This window comes from Strongylocentrotus purpuratus, unplaced genomic scaffold (genome assembly GCF_000002235.5).
Source record: "Strongylocentrotus purpuratus isolate Spur 01 unplaced genomic scaffold, Spur_5.0 spur5_scaffold_2, whole genome shotgun sequence".
Lineage (NCBI taxonomy): Eukaryota > Metazoa > Echinodermata > Echinoidea > Camarodonta > Strongylocentrotidae > Strongylocentrotus > Strongylocentrotus purpuratus.
The window spans coordinates 36,912,636-36,925,087 of record NW_022145605.1 but is presented as its reverse complement, the minus strand read 5'-3'; the positions used below and the strand labels follow the sequence as shown (position 1 = coordinate 36,925,087).

General features: G+C 37.4%; 1 non-coding gene and 1 pseudogene across 1 annotated transcript; both read left to right on the top strand.

The window, feature by feature from the left end:
• The first annotated feature begins 565 nt into the window (after positions 1 to 565).
• Positions 566 to 5,958, top strand: LOC580427 (annotated as a pseudogene).
• A 3,827-nt stretch (positions 5,959 to 9,785) lies between these two features.
• Positions 9,786 to 11,902, top strand: LOC592722. The gene is made up of 2 exons (XR_004065308.1): positions 9,786 to 9,934; positions 10,893 to 11,902. It is a non-coding gene; the product is annotated as a dynein light chain 2, cytoplasmic (transcript).
• The last annotated feature ends 550 nt before the right edge of the window (positions 11,903 to 12,452 follow it).

The window sequence follows — 12,452 nt, the reverse complement described above, 5'->3', positions numbered from 1 at the left end:
AAAATGTCAGAGGTAATAACGTCAGAGGTAATAATGTCAGAAGACAGTAGTAATAATGTCAGAGGTAATAATGTCAGAGGTAATAATGTCAGAGGTAAAAATGTCAGAGGTAATTTTTACCTCGGGCATTTTTACCTGGCACCAACAATTTGTATGGTGATGCGCTTTACGAATTCAAAGGCATATTGGGCTACATTCTAGTGGTGACATTTGGTGTATTTTAATTCACTTGTTATAGTGATTAAATGCACTGGGTAGGCCTCATAGAGGTATCTCCCTGATAGGCCTATGCTAAATGTTTGCAATCAATGCGTCATTATGTAATCAACCTATTTTGTTATAAGCTACTGTTACAAGCTACTGACACGTCTAGACGCAAAGCGATAAAAATCAATGACCTTTTGCATCGGTGTACTTTGTATTCTTCTTAACCACTTGACCAGTTAAACCCAGCTTGTTTTGTGTGTGAACTTTGCCCGCCCTTTTGTTGTATTTGTTACAAGCTACGGAGAGATTAACCGCCTCCACCAATAGAAAAGCTTCACACAGCTTGGTTGCTAAGTATCGCTAAGCGAGTGTTAAGAAGCACGTACCGGTATAAAAAGGCCTTGATGATAAGAAGCAGCCTCACATTTCTGCACCTCTCCGTTGATTACTGGACACCTGTCTCTCCTTTTCATCATCATTTGAAATCTAATAAGGTAAGAATAAATGAAGTCTTTTATATTGTATTTCATGTGAGCATTATTTTGCTTTTCTGTCATATTCTGTTTGAAAGAAATTTGAAATTTTAAAAGAGTATTGGTTTGTGTTGCAGCTTTGCCACGACGATTTTCTGGCATTTCATTTATTTTTGAGAATTTTGATTAAAAGTTTTGTTTGTTGGTAATTCACTATTTTTTAAATTTCTCGTTGAATTATCAATTGCATCAAGATAACTGTATTTCTTTATTTACATTTTGAATGTCTATGGTGTGAATATAATGAAAGGGCTTTAGCGTAACTTTAGGGTCTAATTTGCTTTAAAATTTCATTTTTCATTCACCCTCATCTTTAATCATTGTTTTAAATTTTTGTTTTTTATTTTACAGACGCAAACCTGTCATCATGTCTGACCGCAAGGCCGTGATCAAGAACGCTGACATGTCAGAAGACATGCAGCAAGACGCAATCGACTGCTCCAACCAGGCGATGGAGAAGTTCAATCTGGAAAAGGACATCGCCGCCCACATCAAGAAGGAGTTCGACAAGAAGTACAACCCGACCTGGCATTGCATCGTCGGCCGTAACTTCGGCAGCTACGTGACGCACGAGACCAAGCATTTCATCTACTTCTACCTCGGACAAATCGCCATTCTTCTATTCAAGTCGGGTTAGATTTCGTCTGAACTCAAACTCTTTCTATAAAGACTATTTCATAACCCCATCCAAAGTGATTCCTGTACATCAAGCATTTTAACCCATCGGTGCGAACAAGTATTGGAGCCAACAACCATGAACCTAATACACGTTATGGATGTGGTATCATGAACTTGTGCAGCGCTCGGCCTTAATTCTTAACTCATAAACATGGCAGTTCGACAACGCCGACGGAACACGAGGGAGCATCAATGTCGTGTCGACACTCGCTGTGTTCCTAGACGTGATGATGGTGGTGCCGGTCGGTGGTCATTCTGACGCACCCATTAGCAGTTTTCATCGCACGGTCCATCGTTGACGACGACGGATTCGAGCGAAACAATGATGAGGGTGATGACGACGATAATGATGTTGATGATAGTGACGACAGCGATGTCAGACAAAACATCAGAACTCATCTGCAAATATGGGTTTCCATTCACAAAAGAGAATGGACCTAAAAAACAATGAACTTGAGCAATTTTGTTATCTTTTTGTATTTTTCTGTTGAAACATTGAAAAAGATATTTTGACCGATGGAGCAAATTATTGCATATATAATAGTCCGCTCAGTATTCCAGATTCTATCCATTTATCACCTGAAATGGAAAATAAAATATATCTATGCAATATAAATGTGTTTATATTCATGTATTCTGTACATATTAAATATTTAAAACCTAAAATAAATTTAGCATTCTGTTCCTATGAATCTCGTCTGTAGCGAAAACGATTGCTAAGTTGTCTTAGAATGGAGAGACGTCAATTTGGGTTGTAAGATACCGAGAGTGAAGTTACAAGTCTGATCATAACGAAGTGATAACAGTATGAACAGTGAATAATTGTGTGAATGGAGGGGGAGGGGGACGGATAAGACGAGGATACAATTTCACTGATAAGAGATAGCATGAGAGAGAGAGAGAAAAGGAGAAAATTTGATCAGAAGGAAGAACAGTGAGATTTCATTATTAACATATTGACAAATGATTGGGTGAGAGATGCAGAGATTGAGATGGGTTTTATATTGATCAGTATGGAGACAGAGGTGGGGGGGGGGGGAATAAAGACAAATAATTTATAAAAAGGATGAGTGGAAATAATCAGAAGGAGAACATTTAAGCAAGAGTAGGAGAGAGAGAGGGGGGAAGGGTGATAATAGAAAAATGATTTATAAAAAGGATGAGTGGACATGATCAGAAGGAGAAAATTTCAAACAAGAGTAGGAGAGCGAGAGAGAGGGGGGGTCCGCTCGCTCGCTATTCATTAGACCTCTATTCATAATTTTTTGTTTAAATCGTTCATAATTCTTTATTCATAGGGGTCCTTAACTATTATTCATAATACACGAAGAGAGAGAGAGAGAGAGAGAGAGGGGGGGGTCCGTTCGCTCGCTATTGATAAAGACCTCTATTCATAATTTAAAAAAAGAGTCATCATTCACAATTCTTTATTCATAGGGGGTCACTATTTATAATACGAGAAGACATTAGCTATGCATATAATACGAGTATATACGTGTTCGTATTAGACGTATTATAAATAGCAACTCTCATTTCGCATTATTAATAGCGACCCTTTTCTTGTAATATGAATAGCGACCATCTTCCCGTTTATATTATGAATAGCGGTCCTCATTAATAGCGAGCAGACACCTAACTTTCATACATTAAATGGCTTTTACAGAGATTTTGGTAAAAAATGAACTCATACGAAACTTCTTACTGACCGCAGAGAAAATGTAGGTCCATATATATGTGTCCTGTGACAACTCCAATTACCAAGGGAAAATGTAGAATTTGGGATGAAATACTATGATAAATGATATGACAAATTTTAATAATAATAATAATAATATGATGAAAACCTATCCGCCCTCTCATTGAAAAATGATTTGTATTAAATACATTGGGACGTGCAAAAGGAATGCAAGTGAGCGTCATGTTGGTATTAAAGAGCCCCAAATTCGCCAAAAATGTGATGGCAAAATTTTACTTAAGTTGTTTTATAATGTGAAAGAGGACGTAATAAAAGACGCATAATTTGGGTTTTCTGTTGAAGGCAGAAAACATAAATTTTGTATACTTCCATCACCATTCGACTTCAAACACATTTGTTTTGAAAATCATTGCAAAAATATGTCTTAAATGACATCCTCTTTCACATTATGATACAATAATTCAAGTGAAATTTTGCCATCAAGTTCTTGGGGTTCCCAACACTTTACTTTAGAGGGGCTTAATTTACTAGGTATATGCCTTATATAGCGATATGTCTACGGAATATATGCTAAATGTTTGCCATCAATACGTCATTATGTAATCAACCTATGTTGTTATAAGCTACTGTTACAAGCTACTGATGTCTCTCTACACACAGTGATAAAAATGAATTACCTTTTGTATTGACTGGCTGCACACCTTTTCATCGGTGTACTTTGTATTCTTTCTTAACCACTTGACCAGTTAAACCCAGCTTGTTTTTTGTGTGAACTTTGCCCGCCCTTTTATTGTATATGTTACAAGCTACGGAGAGATTAACCACCTCCACCAATAGAAAGGCTTCACACAGCTTGGTTGCTAAGTATCGCTAAGCGAGTGTTGAGAAGCTCGTAGTCGTTCCGGTGTTAGTAGGCCTTTGGTTAAAAAAAAAATCTACACATTTCTGCACCTCTCCGCTGATCACTGGATCTCTGTCTCTCTTTCTTATCATCGTTTTGAAATCTAAGGTAAGTTCAATGAACGTGTATTTGTATTTTTAAAGAACAATCCTTTTGAATGGTAGTTATATTATTTAGATATTCTCTAATCTGTTTGAAAGAAATTTGAATTTTTAAAGAGTTGGTTCGTGTTGGAGCTCTCAGGTCTCACAAGATCTAGCATTTCATTTGTTTTTAGAAGTTTTTACAATAATTGTTATAGTAATTCATCATTATTTTATAAATTCCCCCTCAAATTATTTCTCGCATGAAGGGAAGTGTATATATTTTTATTACAAATTTGGAATTTCTATGATAAAGAGGATATTTTACATAAAAACAATCCACAAACTCTTAGTGGTACAATATAATTTTTTGTTTGCCTGTTTAATTTGCCAACTTAATTTTGTTTCATCATGTACTGTACGTCGCTATTGTTTGTGGGTTTTTGGTTTGTTTTTGTTTTTTGTTTGTTTTTTATATAAAAAATATCTAATATTGTTCTGGGGATTAGCCTCGACAGGCCCCTGGCCTTTGTTGGTCCCCCCACATTTTTTTTATATCTACATATATTTAGTTTTTCTTTGTTTACGGACTTCAGATTCTGTTTGTTTCTCTTAATATTATTGTTTGTTAATTGTGTATTTTTTATATGTCTGAACATGTATGTATACTTGTTGTTTTTTTATGAACCACATGTGGAAAATAAACTTGAACTTGAACTTGAACTTGAACTTGAGGAAAGGATTTAGGGTCTAACTTCCTCTTCTATTATACATTTATCATTAAATCTCACCCTTAAGTCCTAAACCATTATTTACATATTTCATTTTTGTTTTACAGACGCAACCCTGTCATCATGTCTGAACGCAAGGCCGTGATCAAGAATGCTGACATGTCAGAAGACATGCAGCAAGACGCAATCGACTGCTCCAACCAAGCGATGGAGAAGTTCAATCTGGAGAAGGACATCGCCGCCCACATCAAGAAGGAGTTCGACAAGAAGTACAACCCGACCTGGCATTGCATCGTCGGCCGTAACTTCGGCAGCTACGTAACGCACGAGACCAAGCATTTCATCTACTTCTACCTCGGACAAATCGCCGTTCTTCTATTCAAATCGGGATAGATTTCGTTTGATCTCAAACTATTTCTATAAAGACTATATAACCCATCCTCACAAACTGATTCCTGTATATCAATTATTTTAACCCATCGATATGACCAAGTTCTGGAGCCAAAAAAAGTTATGAAAGTGGTATCATCTTTGCAACTTCCCTGAACTTCTGCAGTGCCCCTTCTTAACTTATCAACATCACGGCAATTCGACAGTGCCGACTGAATACAAGGGACTCGTCGTGCCGACACTCCCTGTGTTCCTAGACGTGATGATGGTGCTGCCGGTCGGTGGTCATTCTAACGCACCCATTAGCGGTTATCACCCCACGGTCCATCGTTGACGAGGGATTCGAGCGAAACGATGATGAGGGTGATGACGAAGATAATGATATCGATGGTAGTGACGACAGCGATGTCAGACAAAACATCAGAACTCATCTGCAAATATTAGTTTCATTATTCACAAAAGAGAATGGAGAAATCGACTTCATATACATGACCTCAAAAATAATGAACTTGAGCAATTTGGTTATCTTTTTGTAATTTTCTGTTAAAACGTTGAAAAAGACATTTTGACTGATGGAGCAAATTATTGCAAATAAAGTTGTCCCGTCAGTATTCCAGGATATTAACTTAACTTCTATCCATTTATCACCTGAAATGGACAATCAAATATATCTATACAATAGAAATGTGTTTATATTCATGTATTCTGTACATATTAAATATTGAAAAACTAAAATGAATTTAGCATTCTGTTCAATGTGAATCTCCTCTGTAGCGAAAATGATTGATAAGTTGTTTTTAGAATGGAGAGACGCCCATTTGGGTTATAAGATACCGAGAGTGAAGTTAATGTGACAAGTCTGATCATAACGAAATGATAACAGTCGAATGTGAACAAGGAAAAATTGAGTGAAAAAAAGAGGAGAGGAGGATACTATGTCACTGATTAGAGAGAGCCTTGGAGAGAGAGAAAGAGAGAGAGAGAGAGATTTGATCAGAAGGAAAAACATTGGGATTACATATTATAATTGGAAATTGATAAAGAAGAATACAGAGACTGAGCTTGATTGTCTTATATCTATTTAAAAAAACAAGACAGAGAGAGAAAGACGAGAGAGAGGGAGAGGGGGGGGGGGGGATAATAAAAGATGATTTATAAAAACGATGAGAGGAAACGATCAAAAAGGCATTTTCATACCAGAGTAGTAAAGATAGAGAGAGGAGAAGGAGGGGGTGAGAAAAAGCATAACTCCATGGAAAAAGTAAAGACAAAGAAAAAGGTAACCAGGGCCCCGTCTTACAAAGAGTTGATGTTGATCCGAATCAATATCAAGTCCCTAAATCAATCACAAGTTTGCAGTCTCCCATCTCTTATGTACATAGTTGTGATTGATATCAATCACAAATACGTTGCGATTGATATCAACTCTTTGAAATGCAGGGCCCAGGACAACCACAAGAACGACTGAAAAGAATATTATTGAGAACGCATGAGAGATAGAAACAGAGAAAGAGGGGCGCACCTTGATAACACAAAAGAATACTTGTAAATAATATTTATCAACAAAATGTAATCGTAGGGCAAATAAAACAAAGTAGAGATAACAAGGAACTATTTCCCCGGAAAAATAATGAGATTGCCATATCATGAAACAAACAAACACCAAGAAAAAAAGAGATGCTTAAGTTTTCCTCTTTTTTGAATGGGGGGGGGGGGGGTCAACTTTCAAAAGTATAGAAAGTCGGGAAGATTTTTGTATACTTGAACCAAAAGGGAATATAATTAAGGCCCATTCGCCTCAATTACACAATGATGTACTGAAATCTATTATTAGAATGTTTATTGCGAATAAATCAAATTGAGGTACTGTCAATTTGATATAAATTAACTAGGTATTACAACCGGGCGTGTACACATCTGTTTCGCGGAATATCATGGGGAATACCCGGTAAATCTCATACATTTAACCCTAATAAGGCCGGGGGCCATTATGCCCCCCCCCTCCACGATTTTTATAATTGCTCGGGAACGCATATGGATGGCGCCCCGCTGCTCGCTGACTTTTTTCTTTCGAGTCTTGCGCAACTTTTAAAATATTTTTTTTGAAAATCGGACCTACGGTTGCAAGGTCACGTGACCTTTTGTCTTTGCATGTCAGCCCGAAAATCGCTCATTTTCGTGATTTGTGTACAAAACTTATGGAAAAATCCTTTTTCCTAAAAACAGATCAAACATGGGTTATTGGGTCTTGTTTAAGTTTAGGCGGTTGTTTTGAGAGTCAAAATAGTTGAATTGTACTTAAAAATGAAATAAAACAACAAAAAACAATGAAATACACAAGTTAAAAAAACAATGAAATACATAAGAAATTATCAAAACAAGGGATAACATAAGGAATAAGCTGACTCTTCCAAATTTTGTTATCGTATTATTATTCAGAATGGTCTAATGAATATATGTAGTGAAAAAGAATGCTTAAATATGAATAATATATGATTTATGGGTAAAAATGTGATTTTTATGACTATATTTACATAAATTCCCATAAATATGCAAATGAGTGAATTTTTCAAAAATTTGAAATTATCATACTATTCTATACACTTCACTTGACATGCGTGCAAATTTTCGCGGCCTTTGCGGCCGAGATCTTAAGGGGGAGGCCATAATGCCCCCCCCCCCGGCGGCCGTACTAAGGCCTCAAATAGCCCGGCCTTTTTAGGGTTAATGGCTATAGGATCAGTCTATTATTATGCATTGACATTTTTATTATAGTTTGTATGGCTCAGGTTTGTGAACAGAACTTTCATCTCGAGGACAGAATTATAAGTACCATTAACAGGCGCGTACGCATTATTTTTTTAAAGGGGGGGGGGGTTTAACATTTATAAATCGGGCCGAAAATTTCGCAACGACTCAGCCAGCCGCTGAAAAAGCGGGAGGGGGGGGGGGTAAGATTTTTAATTTTGCAATCGCCCCCGTGAGCAACCTGACGGGGGCGATTATGTAGCTCACGGGGGCGAATCGCCCACCGCCCCCGTGTATTTTGAGCGCTGGGTCACACACAAAAATACCAAAGGGGGTTTAACCCCCCAACCCCCCCCCCCCCCCCCCTCCCCCTGTGTACGCGCCTGACCATTAATCTCTAGCCAATTTTGTGTGTGGAAATTTTAGTGAGTGTTCTATTTAGTTTTGTTTTTCTTTCTTTTTAAACGGAGAGATCAGTAATAATCATAAAGATATCTAATCGTAGATGTCATACATGGTGACGTAGATGGCGTGCTATAAACGTTATTCGCAGAGCAATTGATTAGGAGAGTTTGTCCAACTTGGTTTCTCTTCTTCTTCTTCCAGTATAGTACAGACCGCCGTTGGCGTAATATCGTAACTTGTGCTTGTCAAGTGCCGAGTGTAAGGCGTATATTAGGGAGTTTTGGATTTGCACGTCGACATAGTGGACTTGCCTTAGGACGTCACATGTAGCAGTCCACTATGTCGACCTGCAAATCTGAAAGTCCCTGTTCTTTCATTGCTTTCTTATATTGTGCCCAACTATTATTGTAACGGGTTAGCGGAACTCTCTTAATTCCAATTTGGTTATTTGCAAGCTTTGGCTAGTACATGTAGTATTAACAGTAAGAATGAGAGATGACTACCAATGTGCCGATAGAATAGTTGACACTAAAAACTAAAGTGTAAAGGGATTTTCATATCATAATGGTTGAAGCTTTTTCTCATTGAAGCTTTTAGATAGCCAGATTCAAAATAATTACATTTCACAGGGCAGGTATAGGTAGGCCTATATGCAAAATGGACGAATCTATAGGAACCCAACGCCGATCATTCCCGACATCATTATTGTTCGCTACCAACTGTTATTGATTTCGGAACTTTAGGGAAATAATAATTATATGAAGGCAAATATAATTCACAAAAAAGAGGTTCGATCAGCTCAAACGATTACATTTCACCATGAAATTCCCAAAACAAGTAGTCCATAGCTTTGAAGATAAACATGTATTTTTTTACCTTTCACTTTACCGAAACCTCTTTAATCAATAATTATAGTCTCTTTGGGATGTTTTATTTCTACAAGGCTCCTTGTAGAAATCTTTATTCCTTTTTAGGCTTCGAAATTTTCGGGTTAATACATGCTTCATTCATTGTATAAAACGAATGAAAGCGTCTATTCGTTGGGCTGATCTTTGCTTGACTAATAGGGACTTTTAGATTTGCACAACGACAACGTGGATTGCTACGATCGACGTCCTTTTAATGCACTGCCTTGAATGGACGTCAAACGTATCAGTCCACGCAAATCTAAAAGTCCCTATTCTCTCCGGAAGATGCCATTAACGCGTCATTATAAATTGTAATGAACCTATTTGTTATAAGCTACTGTTACAAGCTATAATACGCGTATGTACGCTCAGTGATCAAAATCAATGATCTTTTGTATTGATAAGCTGCATACCTTTTCATCGTGTGTGCTTCGCATTCTTAACCACTCGACCAGTTTGTTTTTGTGCATGAACGAAGCCCGCCGTTTTGTTACAAGCTACGGAAAGATTAACCGCCCTCCACCAACAGAACAACGGCTTGGTTGCTAGGTATCGCTAAGCGAGTGATATGAAACCCGTCCCGCTATTTGCTGCACCTCTCCGCTGATCACTGGACGTGTTTCTCTCTTTCTCCTAATCGTTTTGAAATCGAAGGTAAGATCAACGAACGTGTATTTTTAATGGTTTTATAGTCTTTTGGGTGGAAGGTCATGTGAATATTATATTGATATTCACTCATCTGTTTCAAAGAAATGTGAATTTTTTTAGATATTATTCATTTGGTTTGTGTGCAGCTCTGCCATTTTTACTCAAAAGTGCTTCTTCTAACACAGGTGTTCTGGCCTTTCATTTATTTTAAAACATTTTAATGGTTTCTTTTTTATTCGATATTTCCTAATTATTTAGATATTTCACATTCTGGTATTTTGTATTAAAGGTACTATGTCTCTTTTGCAGCCAACCTCAAATTCTGTAGAACTTTGCAGGAATTATGAATATGTCATGCATGTCCTATCTGTGAAATTTAAACATTAGCAGTGTCCTCATATTGAAATTATGCAAGGAAACCCGTTTACTTGCTAGACTTCACTGTCAGACACTATTGAGTGACTGACTGGCTTTTTTTCTTCTTTGGTAATAACATACATGAAAAGAGTTGTAAAGGGTACATGAGCATTTGTCTACATCAATAACCCACTTCTTGTGATGGCCAATATTAAACTGATTGAATCTTTGCGCAGCATAAAACGTATGACCATTCGGTACAATTGTTTGAAAATCAAGACTATTACTTTTGGGCTCTATAGCCCTAAAGTCGATTTGACAACTAATAGTCGTTATTTTCCCACTTGCAGACATTTTCGAGCCCCACCTGTTTTAGGGAAGTTCTAAATTAGTAGTATAATCTTTCAAATGCAGTTGGAATTTAACTTTTTCTATTTTTGGGCCTGCAAATGGGACATAGTACCTTTAAGGGAACTGTAATTGTATTTTATTTGGAATTTCTATGTCATAAGTGGAAGATATTTAGGATGTAATTTCATTTTCTCTATATTTTTGCATTCAATTTCACCCTTGACCATTGTTTACATTTTTCATTTTTGTTTTACAGACGCAAACCTGTCATCATGTCTGAACGCAAAGCCGTGATCAAGAACGCTGACATGTCAGAAGACATGCAGCAAGACGCAATCGAATGCGGCAACCAGGCGATGGAGAAGTTCAATCTGGAGAAGGACATCGCCGCCCACATCAAGAAGGAGTTCGACAAGAAGTACAACCCAACCTGGCATTGCATCGTCGGCCGCAACTTCGGCAGCTACGTGACGCACGAGACCAAGCATTTCATTTACTACTACCTCGGACAAATCGCCGTGCTTCTATTCAAATCGGGATAGATTTCGTCTGATATCAAACTCTTTCTAAATTATAACCCCATCCTCACAAACTGATTCCTGTACATCAATCATTTGAACCCATCGATGTGAAAGAGTTCTGGAACCAACAAAGTTACGAATGTGGTATATTCATCTTTGGAAGTTGGAACGTCCTTGAACTTTGATCTGCAGCGCCCGGCCTTCTTAACTTATCAACATGACGGCAGTTCGACAGCGCCGACGGAACACGATGAACCCTCGTGCCGACACTCGCTGTGTTTTTCGACATGATGATGGTGCTCCCGGTTGGTGGTCATTCCGACGCACTCCTTTGAGGTTTTCATCACCGTCCATCGATGATGACGACGAAGGATGTGAGCGAAACGATAATGAGGGTGATGACGATGATAGTGACGATAGCGATGTCAGACAAAACATCAGAACTCATCTGAAAATATCAGTTTCATTATTCACACAAGAGAATGGAGAAATCGACTTTTGAACATGACTTCAAAAAAAATGAACTTGAGCAAATTTGTTATCTGTTTGTAATTATCACTAGTTTATGTACTAGTTTAACTTTAAAAAAAAAATATCTAGCCTGTCTAATTATTGTTTAATTAGTATTCCAGATTATTATTCATAACATCTATCCATTTATCACTCAAAATGGAATATAGAATTAATCTATGCAATTTAAATTTGTATATATTCTGTACATATTAAAACTGAAAGAAATTTTGAATTCCGTTCACTGTGAATCTCATCTGTGACAAAAACGATTGATAGGTTGTCTTAGAATGGAGAGACCTTTTGGTTTTATGGTAGCGAGATTGAAGTTTGCATAATGTGAAAAGTTTGCTCATCAGAACGTGATACCAGTTGAATGCGAACAAGGAATAATTGAGTGAGTGAAGAACATTATTAGAAGAGCAATGGAAATACACTGATGAGAGATCAGAAGGAAAAAATTTGGGATTTCATATAAATAAAGATTGATAGAGAGAAATTGAGAGAGAGAGAGAGGGGGGGGGGGGGGGCTATTAAAAAGATAATTTATAAAAAGGATGAAAGGGAATAATTAGAAAGGCAGAAGGATAACATTTCATGCAAGAGATGGACCAACAAAGCGATAGAGAAAGAGAGAGGGAGGGAGATGAGAAACAAAAGAAGGGTAACCAGGACAGCCAACAAAAAGACTGAAAAGAATATTAGTAAGGACGCACGAGAGGGAGAGAGAAAAGAGAGAGAGAGAGAGAATGTATATGAAAACAATTTGAGCAAAGATTGAGAGA